General features: G+C 37.0%; 1 protein-coding gene across 2 annotated transcripts in view; it reads right to left on the bottom strand.

Annotated features, from left to right (window-relative positions):
• Positions 1-14,695, bottom strand: part of ChT (choline transporter) — a 94,808-nt gene extending 80,113 nt beyond the window's left edge. Inside the window, exon 1 of one of the 2 annotated variants that reach the window (XM_067103838.1) lies at positions 13,122-14,695. The gene's annotated coding sequence lies outside the window, so the exon portion shown is untranslated. The remainder of the gene's footprint in view (positions 1-13,121) is intronic. The other variant, XM_067103840.1, reaches the window with a different exon arrangement.
• Positions 14,696-17,603: the final 2,908 nt, after the last annotated feature.

Here is a 17,603-nt window from a genome sequence, read left to right as displayed (position 1 = left end):
ATTGATAAGATAGGCTTCTTGTATAGAGGAGAAATTATTCATTGATTTCTTAAGAAATTACAAATTTTACACACATATACATATATATGTATGTATATATATTTGTTAGAGAGTCAGTAGGGCTTGTTTGTGGTTCAAGGAGGGTAGGAAAGGTAGTAAAAGATGTGGGATAGAAGAAATGGGAGGTTTAAGGTGGAAAAGAAACTAAACAATGATTTGAGGTGAAATTGTATGACAGGGGAGAATGTCATTTGTAGTTATTCAAGAGGAGATGGATAAGGCGGCCAAGAAACAAGTGGGAGGAAAAAGACTGCATAAAATGTAAGTCAAGGAGTGAATATGAGCAAGTACTTTATGGAGGATAAATGATGCAGTCTGGGGTCGATGGAGGGAGTGTTTTGAAGATTTTTGTAAGTTGAAGGATAACTAGTAAAAAATAAGCCGAAGTTTCTTCGGCGCAGTCGAATTTTCTATACAGCGTATAATCAAGGCCACCGAAAATAATATATCTTTTGGTGATTTCGGTATAATGCTGTATGAGCCGCGGCCCATGAAACCCTCAGCCGTGGTGGCCTGTCCTATATCGTTGCCAGAAGCACGATTATGACTAACTTTAACCTTAAATAAAAAAAAAAAACTACTGAGGCTAGAGGGCTGCATTTTGGTATGTTTGTTGACTGGAAGGTGGATGATAAACATACCAATTTGGAGCCCTCTAGCCTCAGTAGTTTTTAAGATCTGAGGGCGGAGAAAAAAGTGTGGACGGACAGACAAAGCCAGCACAATAGTTTTCTTTTCAGAAAACTAACACGAAGCAGAGCTGAATGATGCAAGAGTGCAGGAGGCAAGTGGAAGTTTCAGAATGCTTGTAGCAGTGACTGTGGATAATGTAAGGAGGGTAGAGAAGAGGCTGATGAATGGAAAGGCACAGGGAGCTGATGGGATGAAGAGTGAGATATTGTGGTATGGTGGTGTTAGGGTGCTGACCCGGGTTTGTAAAGTATGTTTCTTATTAAAAAAAAAAAGTTCAAAGGGAATGATTAAGAGGCATTATAATTTAAATTGTGAGAGTAAAGGTGATAGTACAGACTATAAGGATCATAAGGCATAATATTACTCAGAATACCACGAAAGGTGAATTGTAGAATTATGATTGCGAAAGTAAGACAGATGAAAGAAGGGTTGGTAAGGAAATATAAGTGGAAGGGTGCATAAGGGAGAAGATATGTAGTTCAAGAGTTTGTTATGGATGTAGGTGCAAAGTTTTGTGATGAGGAAATGGGTCTTTAGGAATGACTGATGTTTGCTGATTATTATATCTCGAGATAGGGAAAATTATTTTGTTATATGTATATATCTGTATGTATTTATGTACGTATGTGTATATATATATGTATATATATACTGTATATATAAATTTTGTTTCACGGTTTTCCTAATTGGTCTGGAATAATCCGTGTGATGCAGATGTTACTGTCATGTTCAGAGGTGTTCCAGCAATCTAGCCAGCAAATTGGTTAGTTGAGTTGCATGTTTATGGCTGCTGCCTATCCGGCTCGTCACTGAACAGTTTGCATGCAAACTTTGGAGTTATCCCACGAATTAGGAGAGAATGACTTGCCTTGAATGAACCTAATTTTAAACATTGTCCTCTCTCTCTCTCTCTCTCTCTCTCTCTCTCTCTCTCTCTCTCTCTCTCTCTCTCTCTCTCTCTCTAATTAAGATAACACTAAATGTCCCCGCTCAATTCTTCGTGAAGATCTAAACCCTCACTCTCCCTCTCTCTCTCTCTCTCAAAATGAACGAAAGAATAGCATATATCTTTATTCTTGTAGGTAATTGTATTAACTGAATTCTCTCTCTCTCTCTCTCTCTCTCTCTCTCTCTCTCTCTCTCTCTCTCTCTCCAGTAAGGAACATTCTTGACTTCCTCGTTCAGTTCTTTCTGTAGATGTACAAACTACCTTCTCTCTATCTGTAGATGTATAAACTACCCTCTCTCTCTCTCTCTCTCTCTCTCTCTCTCTCTCTCTCTCTCTCTCTCTCTCTCTCTCTCTCTCTCTCTCTCAAAATGAACGAAAGAATAACATATTTTTAATCATTATTGTAGTTAATTATATTAGCCGAACCCTTGCCGTTCTTTTTCATTGACGCTGTTTGAGGGGACGGCTTCTTAAAATTTATTTTAAAGGCTTTCAAATTTTGCTCTCCTTTCTCTCTTGAACAACAATCAAATATTCATTGAAAATTCTGCTGAGCATAAAACTGGCAGATGTCCTGTAATTGAAGGTGTCTTATTTTGTGAATGCCATACGATAAGAGTCAGTTATGTCTTTCAAGGGACTGCGTGCCAGAGGGAATAAAATTCCGCCAACTGTTTTTGTTTCTCTATAAAACGGAGGCGTTGGGTTCGGGCTTTCCAACAGATCACTATGCTGAGGAAAGGCGACCCTTGTTTTGGGGTTTTAACCAGTTTTTTTGTACTCCCAGAGGTCTCGTGCTCTTGAACTTGGTGAGCCTTTCCACATTTTCTCTTGTTTTTTTAGCCCCTCCCGTACCGTTTTGTGTGCGAAGTCGCTTGAGGACAAGGTCTGAGTGCATCTTTTCTTTTGTTCATTTTTGTGGAATGCATAAAATGCCTCTTGTAGATTTACTGGATGGCAGTTACCTACTCAACTAAAGGATAAGAGATAAGATGTTTCATAACTATGTGTGTGAATAGTAAATCGAGATTTGATAGTAAGTACAACATCTATGTTTTTCAAGTGTTTTAGTGCGTCGACATCTTTTTATTCAATCTCACTTTAGAAAAATCATAATAATCGACCAACTTCGACGTATTTACCATTATAAAATGTGTCTTGTTTTCTTAGTTTTCACGAGGCTCTCTGTTAGAAACATGTTATTTCTGTTTAATCTCAAGGAGAATCCAGGTTTGAAAGGTCAAGTTTCCCAAAGAGTAGACCCTGCCAAAAAAGAAGGATTTTTCTCCAAGTTTTACGCCCCATTGAATCTCCCAAGAAATTACAAGGAAACTTCCGGAATTTACTTTATGCAAACTCAAATTTACCGAGGCGTGAATTAGGTTAGGTGTTGGATATTTTAAATTTTTTATTTCACTGGCCTTTATACGTAGTGATTTCGGGTAAGGCTTGGCATAAATGTAAACGTGTGGGATCTTCTTTTCTTTGTTTTTACAATAATTTTGTGTTAAAATATAAATGCAACTCCAGATTCTTGACGTTAAATAAGAAACAGTCATTTTGTTTAATTTTAATGTACTGACTTTATGACGTACGTTATTTTTATCGTAGTTTTGTTTGCAGTAGCTCAATTTTATATCCCTAAAAAGTCGAATATTTCACCTTCGTTCGTTTTTATGACTGAAAGTTAGATTGCATTAAAATATCACGAGTGATATTCATGCAACCTTCTAGGTATTAAGAGATTTTAAGGCTCAAGCCACTCAGATTTCCTGGGAAATCAATCCCAAATCCTTGGTTAAGAGCCGAACTCGCGCAAGAGTTTCATGACAATTGTAATTTTGGAGGAGTATAAAATAGTAATTATCTGGTATTGCGAACAAGTCTTGGATTAAACAATCAGGTGGTTTGGCCTTACCATCATATTATCATTTTAGAAAGGGGACTATGGTTATTTTATTTGTTTCCTGGAAAAAGTTAGGATGTTAACACATCTCAGATGTGTCCCGCCACCAATTTAGTAACCACACATTTCTCTGTCATTTTATTATTAAAAACAGAAAAAAAGGAAGTTTGTTACGACACACTGATACATGACTTGGTAAATTGGAAAGGAAACTACATATAATAAAAGAATCATACCTTTGCATGTCATAAGATCTATATTCCTCAAAGCTTACAAGTTATAAGATCTATATTCCTCAAAACTTAACGTGCAGAAACATCTAAATTCATTCACGATGTTGAAAATTATAATTTTCCACACTTATTTTTTATCACTAAACGATTCTATTTCTGTAAATGAATGGAAAATCAAGACTTTGCTAACCAACCCATTCTTTTTTATAAGCGTGGCGTGCATGGGGAGGGAGCAACAACATTTCTTCACTCACTTTACCGTTCCATTTCGTGTAAGTGGAGGGAGGGACAAAACTCATTTAATGACTTGCATAAGTTATAATTGATAAATCCTAAATCGGCTTATTCTAATTGCTGTATTTAGCAAGAAATACAGTACTTTTTCGCCAACAATTGTTGGTAAGAAATGTGTGGCATATCTTGGGAATTATTCTGGTTTTTATATTGACGATTAGTATAAAGAATTCATTTTATTAGGAATATAATGATAGGGTTATAATGAGGTCAGATGTACGGTATAGCAATAATTCAAATTAAAAGGCAAATAGATATTAAGCAAATGAAAATATGCATAATTAAAAAGCTTAGAACTGTTCTATAAAAAGTAAGATAAATAGGATATCCCTTAAATAGTTTTACAGTAAAGGGAATGAAAAATCTCTGGTATAGAGCACTATGACACTGAAACCTCAGCATAATGTCGATACCCATGATTTACCAAGCGAATGGCACGCACCAGTTTAAGAGGCATGGGTACCTACTACGGTGATAATTGATTTTCTCGATTGAAGTAACGTTTAAGGAAGATAGTCTAGTAGGGTATTTTCTTAATAGTAGTGAGGAAGATGTGAAAAATATTCCAGTAGTGTTAAATTAAATGTCAGAAGAATGTAACGCTAATTTCATCACCAGTTATGTTCAAGTGGGAGGTTTTCTGGAGATATAACTTATGTCTTTTTAGGCGCTTAATATTTTCACGAAATCATAATAGGTGAATACAGTATTACCTGTGCACAGCAGGGCGAGGAGTTGGAACATTGCGTGAAACCATTTAATCGATCAAATTTCGGTTCTGCTGGAGTTCAGCCTCATGCCTCGCAGCCATTTCATTTGGCAACAGGGCCAGCGAAAAACTAGTTACTATTAATAACTAAAACAACAAAGGTCCCAACACAATGGCCTGTGAAAGCACCAGTTTGGCAGTTCTAGACCTACTGAAAAAACTCTCTGCTGCTGGTTTTTTAAACAATAAAAAGCACAGCTTCCAACACTTAAAATATCAAACCTTTCATGTTCCATGTGCTTATCCAAGATGAAGGCAGTATTGAAATAAATTTTAGCTATTCTAGACGTATCCATTGTCAACGTTCTGTGGAATATAAATGGATAGCCAAGAAAAAGCATCACTCATACTTGTTCTCAGTAAGTACAGTATATTGACCATCATGAAACGGGCGTTTAGTTCAAGGTACTTATTATAAGTACAAAGGCTTGCAGATTAATTTTCAGCAGATTGAAAGACATCGGAAGATGGAAATTGACTTGTAAAAACTCTGTTTAAAGAGACTGATAAAATGTACGAAATGTAGGAGACTGTAACCCAGCACACTTCAAAAAATGGAAAAGCCCTTTAATTTCTTCTCCATCACAAGTGCTTTTGAATGAGGAGCAAATGTGATGATAAGCAGCAGGATATCAAAATGAGAACCACCAATCAAGAGCTGTGCCTCCAGAAGCATGAAGCAGTTCTGCATTGTCCTAACAGTCTCAACATTGGCTAATGAGAAAGTGATCATAGATATACATTTAGGCTTTAGGATTCTAAATTAATTCACCAGTTATAATGCTGGCTTATTTCTTATAGTTTTACTGTCAGTTAGTAAAATAATTCATCTCGGGAAGTGGAACAAATCTTTTTACTTCATTGTGACTCAGTAATATTAGAGTAGTTCATCTGAGGACAGTTTCATTGTCATATTTTGCATCTGGTCTCTTTTTATCATGACATACCCATCCACATGAATTGCTCAGCCAAGATTGATCATTAGTTCCGAATTTTGACAGTTTCCCTTGGACCAGAACGAGCGAAAATTTGTGATAGGGTCTAATTTCATTTATTATGGGGTAAGTGTTACGACTAATTTCAGATATGTTAATGACACTTCAGTCATGTTCTATTTTTCCTAGTTGGCAAAAAATTAGCCACACTTTTTTCAGTCGTGGTACTGAGAATCAGCTGTTCTGATTTACTGAGATGCCCATCGCATAAGTGTACACATTTTGGCTTCATGAATTGGAACTCTATATATATATATATATATATATATATATATATATATATATATATATATATATATATATATATATATATATATATATATATATATATAATTTAATTTCTACATTAGTACTAATATAGATTTATATATTTATACTAGTAATAGTGCCAGGATATTACCAAATGTTTATAAGTTGCCATGGAGCAAGGAGCCACATTACATGTAACCGATTCATTTAAGACATCCAAACCAGAGCATTACTAGGAATATTAGAAGAGTAGGTTCGCTTATTAGATAATCGCATTATCAGTAGAATTCTGGTGAAAATCTCCCGTGCTGATGAGTAACCTTTGATCTGAGCCAGTCTACATGCTTAGCATTTGAAGTTACATGAGAGAACTGGAATCTGAAACAATAACACTTTCTCAAACAATAGACGTCAGAAACATGCACAATAGCCTACTGCAGAAGGCGCTGTGAAAAGTTTGTAATTATGTTTGGTGGCACAGTCATTGACAATGCTTTTGAAATATAGGGAATGCCCTGTTCTACGATGAACGGCCATAGTCCGTGCAGGTGCAATTCTGCATCGGTAATTAAAGGTAAGCTTGCTGAACCATCGAATAAGGGGCTGTCGAATCTAGTTCTAGAAAAAGAATTTTTGATTGAAATATTAAGCCAAAATGTGATCCGTGATTTTGAAAATCTGTCCCAAGATTTCAAGCATTTGAATAAATTACATTAAATTTCTTGTATATTCAGGTGAGTTACAAGACCAGGATTCAGTTCTGTGTCCCTAGAACGAATTGAAACAAACGTCATGGAATTCAAAGCTATAAACCCTGTTATGGTAACATTGGGACAGAAAATACGAATCCATATTTAACATTATTTTATCGAAATTAATAATGTTGATGCTGTAACACAAAATTTTAAATCCCACGAAAAGTAGTAAAAGTTCAGTAAGGATGGTGAATCCGCCACCAAACAACTGCGCTGTAAATGGACTTCACACTCAAAACTGTGCAACCATTCTTTAGAGGCTTTAGCACATCCCAGTGTTTGAGACCATGGTTATATAATCACCTCCAGGACAGATACTCCAGTCACCAAGGTACAAGATAATCAGAATTGTTGTGGTTTCTTCATTCTTGTGTTAAGAAATATTAATGTTTCTATAGCTATACATACGATTGGATATAGTATGTTTAAATGATATTATGCGACCTGTCTTATACCCAAGCTCTGTGATGTTGTGCTGCCTGAAGGATATAGTATTCTCTGCTTTTACCTTCATTGCAGGAGAAAAAATTAAGTTACATTTCGGGATAACAAGAGGCAGCCTGAAGTTAAGGAATAGAAGAAAGGAATCCCGTTTAGTTAGACATATTACGTGTTACTTTAAATTTATAGGAACAAGCCATTTGTTACCCTTTTTAGTTATCCTCATTCCAGAGAAGTAATCCACGAAGTATCAGCTTGCCTTCAAATTATGTTCATGTCATGAAAGAACTCCGGGTTGCCTCCATATTGGAGGAAAGTACATTGAATTAACTCCATTTTCAGGAAAATATTGAAGTATCTTTTCTTGTATGGAAACAAACAGAGGCTTGACCTCTTTTCATGAACATAAACAGTTTGTTACAGTACTTTATGGAGGTATACCATCGCTTATTCACATTTCATGGAAATCTGTCGGTTGATATAATATTGTAGATATTACAATACATAGAAATATATTAAAGATTCATTGGGTTTTAGGAATGTAAACCAAAGAGTTACTTGCGGTTTCTAAAAACTACTCTTGTTTTACCCGATTTTGTAGAAAAACTCAGTGACTTATAATCCAGGTAAACAACATACGTATTGCTTGCATTTCAAGGAAAGAGCACAATGTTACCTCCATTGTAGAGAAACATTCAAAGATTACAAGTATCACATGGAAAGAAACACTGTCAACCTGCTAATTATGGAAAAGAAAATTATGGGTTATCATCATTTTCGAAAAACTCCTGGTGCATTTTAAGGAAATAACCTATAGGGTACTTGCATTTCAGGAAAATAGTCGTTGGCTGTCTACACTGTAGGAAGCAGCACATAAGATCTTGCATCTTAATTTTAGAAAACAAATGGTTCACCTAACTGAACATAAACAATACAAAGGTTACTTACATTTTTGCGAAATAATCCAAGACACCTTCATTTTACAGAAATGACTATGAGTATCTTTATTGAAGGGAAACATCATAATATGAACCTTAACAGGTCGTGTTTCCTGAGTTACAACATTTTAACTACTGAACACCATCTGCAGGATACGTCCACAACATAACTTGCTTCATCACTACATGGGATGCTTAATAACAGTATGTCAAACCTCTTACTCATCACCTTTCACCTCCATCTTACACGCACTCTTGAACTTGCTTTCCAGTAACTATTTCACTTCCTCTATTAGTGCTTTCCAGATTTTCCTCTTTGCCTCATATTTAACACTTTGGAACATTTAAACAGTCATTTCACCAACCAATCGTCCTCAGACTATCTAAGGTTGTTTCTCTTACATATCCAGTTTTCTTCCCCTTGCAATTCTTACACATGCACTATGCACATTTCATCTCAGCAGCCTATTCATTTCATTCATAGGTAACAACAACACTTTTACCTCCCTAAAGGAAAATTTGCTCAACAGTCCTTTTATATATTTCACCCTGGTTGCTATAAACACACCAGGTCAATCCCAATCCTTTGCATGCACCATGTTTCCTTCCCTGTTTCACCTATCCTGAGACATACCTCTCTTCACATCCTACCAGCATTTACTCTGAAAAGCCAATACAGATCAACTGCTTTCATCTTGCTTGTTTCCATTTACCTTCTTGCTCACATTTACTCTCGACTTCTTTCTCTTACAAACCCTTTCAAGCTCTCATTACTCCCTGCAGTTTCTATTCACTCTCTTCAGTCAGTCTGTATGATCTACAAGTCGGCCTTTATCCAATTGACACACGGCTGATTTTCTTATGCCTTAACTTTGCACCTTTCTTTTTGAATTCTCACACCACTACGTGTATTTACACCAAACATTATGTGTCTCTTCTGCGTATTTTAACATATGCTTCACCCCAGTCATGGAAATTTGTGCTCACTCACATCAACATATATTCTGTATCATGAATATTATCATAGACTTTTTCTAAGTCCTTGTTCTCCACTAGAATATTTTCGCTTGACTTTCAGACCTCTCACAAAAGTGTTTCACAAGAAATACTTGATCCAGACTCCCTCTTCGTAATCAAAACCGACAATGTTCTTTCCCCATCAGTCCTCCTGTCATCTATCTTGCCTTCCCTATTAAGGTCTTGGTTACACTGAGCAATACTGTGCCACTATAATTCATACAGTCACCTCCAATGTAACAATTATTCCTCTCATGTATACCTTCCAGACCTTTCCCCTCATATAGACATATTTTACAAACCTCAGTCAACAACACAAGTAAAATATCACCACTGTTTATGGCCTGTGTATACAGTATGTATAATCTTTTCCTCTTTGTCGATATAGCACCTGGTGATGATCTTCCAGTTCAGGTAGTAACCACTAGAAACGTAATTCGCTGCTTTGGTCAACAGAGGCCCAGTAGGTATCAAAAAATGGTTTAAGTCATTTTGCTCTTATACAAGATTAATCTCGGGACTCAATGGTAGGGCAGATCTAGAAACCACTGAACCATGTTCATATATGCCTCTGTATCTGTCCAGTATCTTATAATGATGCAGTGATGCGAAAAATTAGAGAAAGGACATTAAATGTATGTGTTAAGTTACAAGATAAGAAAATGAGTCGTGAATGGAGTGGAATGGATTATACTTGCAGATGATACAGTGCTGACTGGGGATAGTGAAGAGAAACAGAAGAACCTAGGAAAAGAGTTTCAAAGTTTTTGCAAGAAGAAAAAGCTGAGAGTGTGTGTGAGGGAGAGATAGGTTATGAGGGTAAATGGAAATTAGGAGCATAAAGTAATGAATGTTAACATAGGCGCTGGAAAATAGAAGAGGTTGATCCCTATAACCAATTTGGGGTTAACTTGAAAGATGATGGCTGGTAGGATGAGAGAAGAGGTGAGTCGCCGAACAAGGGAAGCAGGAAAGGTAGAGAGGTGTGCAAAAGATTAGAAAGAGACTTGAATGTAGTAACGTGTTTATGGGTGGATAAGCCAAGTTTCATTTATGGAAATGACGTGTAGAAGATGAAAGCGAGTGAAAGAAAAAAGCTTTGAAGCTGCTGAGATGAACTGTATTGTATGCAGTGTAGGAAAAATTTGTGAGAAATGTTTTCAAAAGATTAATGTAGGTAAAAAGATGAATCAAAGGAAAAGACTCTCTTCACAGACCTACAATAGTCCACTCTTTCCGGATGACCGAAAAGAGTGGACTATCATAGGTCGGTGAGGAGAGTATGATTCATAACTGTTGGAGGAAGGAGTAGAGGAAGACCTAGAGGGATCTACTTAGATGTTTCTGATGAGATGCTGGAAAGGAAGGATCATATTAGGAGCATAAAAATGTTTACAAGATATGATTGAACAACACAGTGTCTGTAAACGGATATAATGCGCTGCTAATAGGTCTTCTTTGCCGATATATGAAGCCGCTGATGTTGTGGAAGTTTCACTTCAGAGTGGCTTCATCCACGATTCAACAGTTAAAGCATGACTGTGGCAGTAACAGTATATCACTGCGAGGGGAGACGGTTTTATGTTGATTATATATATATATATATATATATATATATATATATATATATATATATATATATATATATATATAATATATATATATATATAATGTATATAAAAAGAACAGAAAGTATGAGATATGTGGATACGTAAAAGCAGTATAAAGATTAACACAGACCAAAGGATGGAATAAACTATTTGAGATGATTTTAGGACCCATATCAGTATAGACAGTGTATAAATATAAAGTGCTGTTTGGAAGGAAAAAGAAGGACGTGGATAGAACTGGATAAATGGCATGAAAGAGGTCTTGGAAAGGGAAGACCTCAATATATATACTATATATATATATATATATATATATATATATATATATATATATATATATATATATATATATATATATATATATATATATATATATATATATATATATATATATATATATATATATATATACAGTATATACAATGGGGCCTTCCCTTTCCAATACCTCTTTCATGCCATTTGTCCAGTTCTGTCAGCGTCCTTCTTTTTTCCTTCCAAGCAACTTTATACTTATACAGTGTTTATACTAATATGAGTCTTACAGTCATCTCAAAGTAGTTTATTCCATCCTTTGGGCTGTGTTAACCTTTATACTACTTTTACGGTTCCCCACATCTCATATCTCATCCTCTCTGTTCTTTATATGCCACATATTTTTGTAACCAATTTATAGCAAGAACTTCCATCTTTTTTTTTCTTGTGCATTTCCATAAAGGAGAGTAAGGTCAGGCAGTTAAAACTGACTGCTACCATTGTGGTAGTAAACGTTATTGCATGGACAGTGCACCCTAAATATTGCCAGTGCTTGGTTTTCCAATCTGCCATATTTCAAAGCTGATGGGTGCAAGATTACGAACTCCTTGGAGGAGGATATACCTCAGAAATGTCAGAGGCACCTCGTTTTCTTGAGTTAAACACCACTCTCTCTCTCTCTCTCTCTCTCTCTCTCTCTCTCTCTCTCTCTCTTAAACAGCCTTAGAACTTTCTCTCAGTACTTTGCAGCTATGAATAGCGAGACTATCATGTTGACGACTTCTAAATAAATAATTTAGAACATATATAAATAGAGAAACGCATTCCGAACCAAAAACCGTTTGCACTCCTAGTGCATGATTTTCGCTATGAATGATTATTATCTCAGCATTCGAATAAACATATCGTGATTCATAGCAAATGGTTTAAAGTGCGGACCATAGTGTTTTTGTCTTTCATTACTGTCCTCAAATATAGGCCACTGCGATATGCAAACTGTCATAAGAATACACGAATATCATAGGCCATGAATATGTGTTATGAAATTAAAAAATAGAGTGTACGTAGAGGTTGTACGATGAAGAAGCAGACTTTACTTGCAGATTTCCTTGAAGGTGATAGTATCTGGGCATTAATGATTAATGACACACTAGCTGAAACTTAGAGTGTATCTACTTGTCTATCTATATATGCATGTACTTACGTAATGTAGGTTAATTATAATTTCAATTCCCTTTCTTAACTCTTTCTAAGGTTTGTAAAATGAAGAAAATGCCCCCTTTGGCAGTTGTGAAATATTCACCACATCTAACTGTATTTACCTACTCTTGAAATATATTGAGAAAAAAGATTGGCGTTCCTTAAGAAGGTAACAGTAGCCTGGGAGGTTTCATGCTGACACCGGTTACGTTTATTAGTATACAGTTGCTCAAGTCATTAATGTATCGGGTACAGGAAATGTGAGTGAGTAAGGTGGCATGCATCTTCTGACACTATTCATCCTTACTGATTATACAAATAAATGATAATTATTCATATTATGACATTTTTTTCATATCATATTCCATTTCAACTTAATATGAAGTGTTAACACTTTTGTACTTAAGAGAAAATCTTCGACTCGCATGTCTGAAGTGGACAGGAACTCCAGTGGAATCACTGAATTATTGATTACATCATTATAATGAATGATATTTTTATTTTAGAAAGACGAAGGGATAACTGATATAATATGAGGTATTGTACAATGGCTGATTATAATCTTTTCACAAGTTTAATGAATGAATTTAAAATGAGAACAAGAGTGTATTAAAAAATAATTTTGTTAGAACAGCGAAATCCTTTTGAGACCCTGAAAATTAGTAATTTGTGTAATAGAACATACAATAAATGTGTAGTGGCGTCATGACAGTAGTTGAAATTGATAATAAAGAGTAAGGTATTTAAGAATGAAACTCACCTGTGAAATTCAAGGCCCGAAGAGACTTGCTTAGCAAAATAGGCGTTAAGGGATCTCTTTCCTCAAAAAAATATTCTTCTGAAAGCTTTTACAAAACTTCAGTGAATGAAAATAGTCTTCTCTTTAACAAAAATAACAATATTCTTTTTCAAAAAGTTTACTTGTATTTTCTGTTCACCTCAAAAAACTTTTTTTTTCGTTTTTGTTTTTTTAGTCAACTGGTTATGTTTTGGAAGACCTTTCCTTCATTAAAACAAAGAGCAAGAGGTTGCGGTTATTTGTTTGACTCAGTTCTATTTCAGCTTCAAATATCAAGAAGAAGAAGAGTTGCAAATTGCAGAAAGGGCGTCCGAAAGGTCTTTTGCTTTAGCGCATCGAGAAGCAATAGGGTAGAGAAATTTTCTTGCTGTCCTTTTGAAAGTGGCAGAAGAACTTTGAGAGTTAAGAGTACCTATACAAACTGCAGTAGTAGAAGAATCACAACGCCAACCCCCTTTTAAGAAGATTGCGTAGCGACGAGGAGCAGCGGCAGAGGGAGGAGTAGGGTGCTGGGGCAGCAGCAGCAGAGGCAGCAGCAGCAGCGGCAGCAGCGTGGGTCAGGGAGGGATAGTCATATCACCTCCCGTCGGTAGTGGCTGGAACCTGCCGGAATGCCACAGCAGTCACCCCAACGCAGAGAAGTCTTTTTCGAAGGGGTGTTCTTTAGTTTAAAACCTAATCCACACATTTACCTTGACACAACACAGCACTGGCACTAAAGTTAACATTTATCAGGTTAAATGGGAAAAGAATTTACAGGAAGGATGCGTTCAGCTGGAACACCAAAGCGACCATGACGGGTTTTGGTCTTTATGGGCTCTAGATCCTGGAATCAATGGCGCTACCAGCCAAGCGACCTCCTCTTGGCTGGATCCTTCTCTGTGATCACTGACACCGACGATATTTTGTTGTCACTGGGATCGTCCCTTCACGTTCACTCTCCTCACTTTTGGAAAGAGATTGAAGCCCTTTTGGTATCGTTCCAGCCAACGCAGGGCCGCCTGAATAGGCTCTCTCGCTGACCTGGATTCCTGGGTGGAGGAGGTGCGTAGGTTCCCCTCCTGGAAGTCTTGATCCACCTCGTACGGCCCGCGCCTGCTTTGCCCGCCAATCGACAACCTCTCACGATAACGCTGCCACCTAGCGGGCCTCAAACACAACTTTAAGTACAGGTGTGCCGCCAACGCACACCGGCGTGCTCACCCCGTTCTTGGCCGGCAAGAATCGTTACGGACACGTCGCACACCTGCCATTCACTCCAACACAGTCAGGCAGCTACCAAGGGTAAACACGCCCCAAGCTCTGCCGCTATCAATTCACCACACTCTTCCTTTTCAAACCCATGAGAAGAAAAGGAAAGAACCTGGGAAAAAAGGGGGGGAGACAGAGGAAGGGGGGCGAGTTTTGGGGTTAGATAGAGAACTGGAGGAAACGCTCTCCTCAAGGGAATTCCCAAAATACTTCTTTGGAAAAGCCGAAGAAAAGCAAAAAAGGAACGAAAGATGGAGATCCAACTCGATCGATACCTGCCGTGTGGAGGTGAAATTTCTGCAACCTCTCCTTCAGAAAGGGAAAGGAGGCCGTCGACCGGCGCCATATTGATCCCACGGGCTTCCAACCAATCGCAGAGACGGACGGGGCGGAGCTCTGTGAGAATTGGTTGACTATCGCTGAAGGGGGCGTGGCTTTGATATTCCAGTTGAGGACAAGAAAGGTTCAAGGCCATTGACTTCTGGGATGCCCACATACAGCTGTTGATAAATGGTTGTAGTAGACCTATGTATGGGGACTCACGATTGAAAAGTTAGGACACGGAAATGTGGTCATACTAATGGACATAAACTACCAAAAATGAGAAATATACAACTAATTTACATAGGTTTGTTATTAAAGGAGGAAAACACTGATCTCAACATTTTGATCATAAAATTAGTCCGTAGCCCTTTTGCAAGTAATCAGAAAACTAAGGAAGTTTAATAAGTTTTCTCATGCCAGTAGTAAATGATATTTTAAAACATGTCGCAAAGCGGTACCCAAAATAATCTCAATGTGCATCGTTGAAACGTAGTTGTACAACTTTTTTTTTTATTTCATTATCTAAATCTCACACACACAGTGAGACGGCATTCATGTTTCCAGATGCGCGGTCTGACTGCTTCCCTTTCTTGATTCAACTTCACGAAAGATGAGTATGAATAGTGAATGAGTTTACAGTGAACACGTCCTCCTGACCTACATTACTGACTAAGAAGTCTTTGCATGTTCGAGGGCATACACTTTCTTTTTCATATTATTCGTACACAAGTTCTCACCAACACTTATATGAAGATTTCGTGTCTAAGTAGAGTCAGTGGTGATGGAGATCTGTCTAAGTTAATGAACACCGCCGAGATTTGTAAATCTTGAAGCCAGAAATAACAGAGATGCAGAGTTGACCTTAAGAGAAGATCGTGGAGTCGTGTGAGTCGACCTTGTAAGTTCATCACTGCGAGTTTATAATAGAACAGGAGAGAGAGACAGAGAGAGAGAGAGAGAGAGAGAGAGAGAGAGAGAGAATTTCTGAACTAAGTGACGAACAGTATTGAGGAAAGGTGAACCTACAAAATATTTAACATTTTTCTTTTCCATTTTTATTAATGTAAGTATATATGTATGTATGTATATATATACATACATATATATATATATATATATATATATATATTATATACATATATATATGCAAACATGTATGTATGTGTATGGAGATGACGACGGATACAAACAAATATATATATATATATATATATATATATATATATATATATATATATATATATATATATATATATATATATATATATATATATACAGTATATGATAGTATATGTGTGTGTGCGAGTGTACTTATTCATTCATGCTTGCTCATTCCCTGCAAGGGATACACCGTTTCACCTGGACCATCAGCCACCGCCCACACCCAAGTCGGATCGATTAGCCACCGCTTTGATGTTTGGTCACATGCACATAAAATATTTACCAAACGGTGTGTTCGTAACGAGGGGGATTAAAGATTGGCGCACGTTTTTATTGATAGGGTATGACTTATCAGGCCTTAGGTGGAGGTATGAATGTATGCTGACACTCCTGATATCTACTCTATCGATAAGATTTTGTACTCAAATCGCCATTTATGGTGAAAAGACCAAGACGGACATGATCAGCTAAATCAAATTTTGTGATCGCGAGGGTAAAAGCTTCAGAAAACACAGAAGAATGTTAGGAATTGCACATTCTGGAGGTGAAATTATATTATGGATTAAACTACATGGCTGACTCTTGGATTGTCAACTTCCTTACACGGTCGTATCTGTGGCGTTGCGCCAAATTTTTTTTCGGTTTTCACGTTTGATAGAAGACGTAGCTGTTTATAGTACAATGGCCTTATACCTACAAGACATAAATATTTCGAAAAGTCTTGAGTACTGATCTCGCACTAGAAAGGGTCTTACGAGTGAAAGAAGATTACTAGAGAAGTCAGTGGATTAAATGTAATTTTTTCGAATTCTGATGTTTTGTATAGACATAGGAGAGTATGATTTCTGCAGTATGTAAGAGCGGAAAGGGACATCTAGAATCTTACTTTATCGGAAATTTACAGTATATGTAACCTGAACAGAATTCTGCAATAGGCCTTTCAATTTCCTCTTCTTGAGCGGACAAGCAGTTTCATTCAGTTTCTACAATGTTACGTTAACAACGGTAACTGATAACCGCCGAAGATAACCGTCCGCCACCCAACCTCCCAAAAAATAAAACTTCCTTGTGAACTGGCAGTTGAGAAGAAGGGCCACGAATAGGAGAAATTAATTTCAGCCCACCCAAAAAAAATGACTTTTAGCCATTGTTTTACTTAAAACCGCCGCAGTATTTTCCTGTGCTTTCACATTCAGCCATGCTCTTTCACAGATGGCTTGCATTTTTCAGCCTAGGATTCCTGATTTTTCCATTTGCGTTATACTTTTGCAACAGTTGTTACGAAGAATGTCTGTGAATGGATTATATTTTAGGCTAACATCAGCTGCAGTCTTTTTTCTCATTGTTGTATGTTTGAATCAACAACTTCTGTTTTTCATTTTACAAAACATCCTGCTCGTCACCATAAAAGGTTTGGCAGATACTCTTATAGGATATAATCTCTGAACTCAGAATATCTTTAGCCGATTGCAGCTTCCTCCGGGATTTGTCACGTCTGAGTTAACTGGTTGTACGAGATTTCGTCTCATTTCTTAGTGGCCGTTCTTGATAGTTGCTGTCAAGTTGGTATTCTTGCCGCAAAGGGCACTGGCAGTCGTGAATGTATTTCACATCGCTAATCTCCGGAGACATTATGTTGATGCTCTGTGCAGGATGACTGGGAACTTGTGAAAATCAATCATTGCTAATTGGTCGTATTTCATATAT

This window comes from Macrobrachium rosenbergii, chromosome 5 (assembly GCF_040412425.1).
Source record: "Macrobrachium rosenbergii isolate ZJJX-2024 chromosome 5, ASM4041242v1, whole genome shotgun sequence".
NCBI lineage: Eukaryota > Metazoa > Arthropoda > Malacostraca > Decapoda > Palaemonidae > Macrobrachium > Macrobrachium rosenbergii.
The sequence above is the reverse complement of the archived record's forward strand: the minus strand, read 5'-3'. Positions and strand labels throughout refer to the sequence as shown.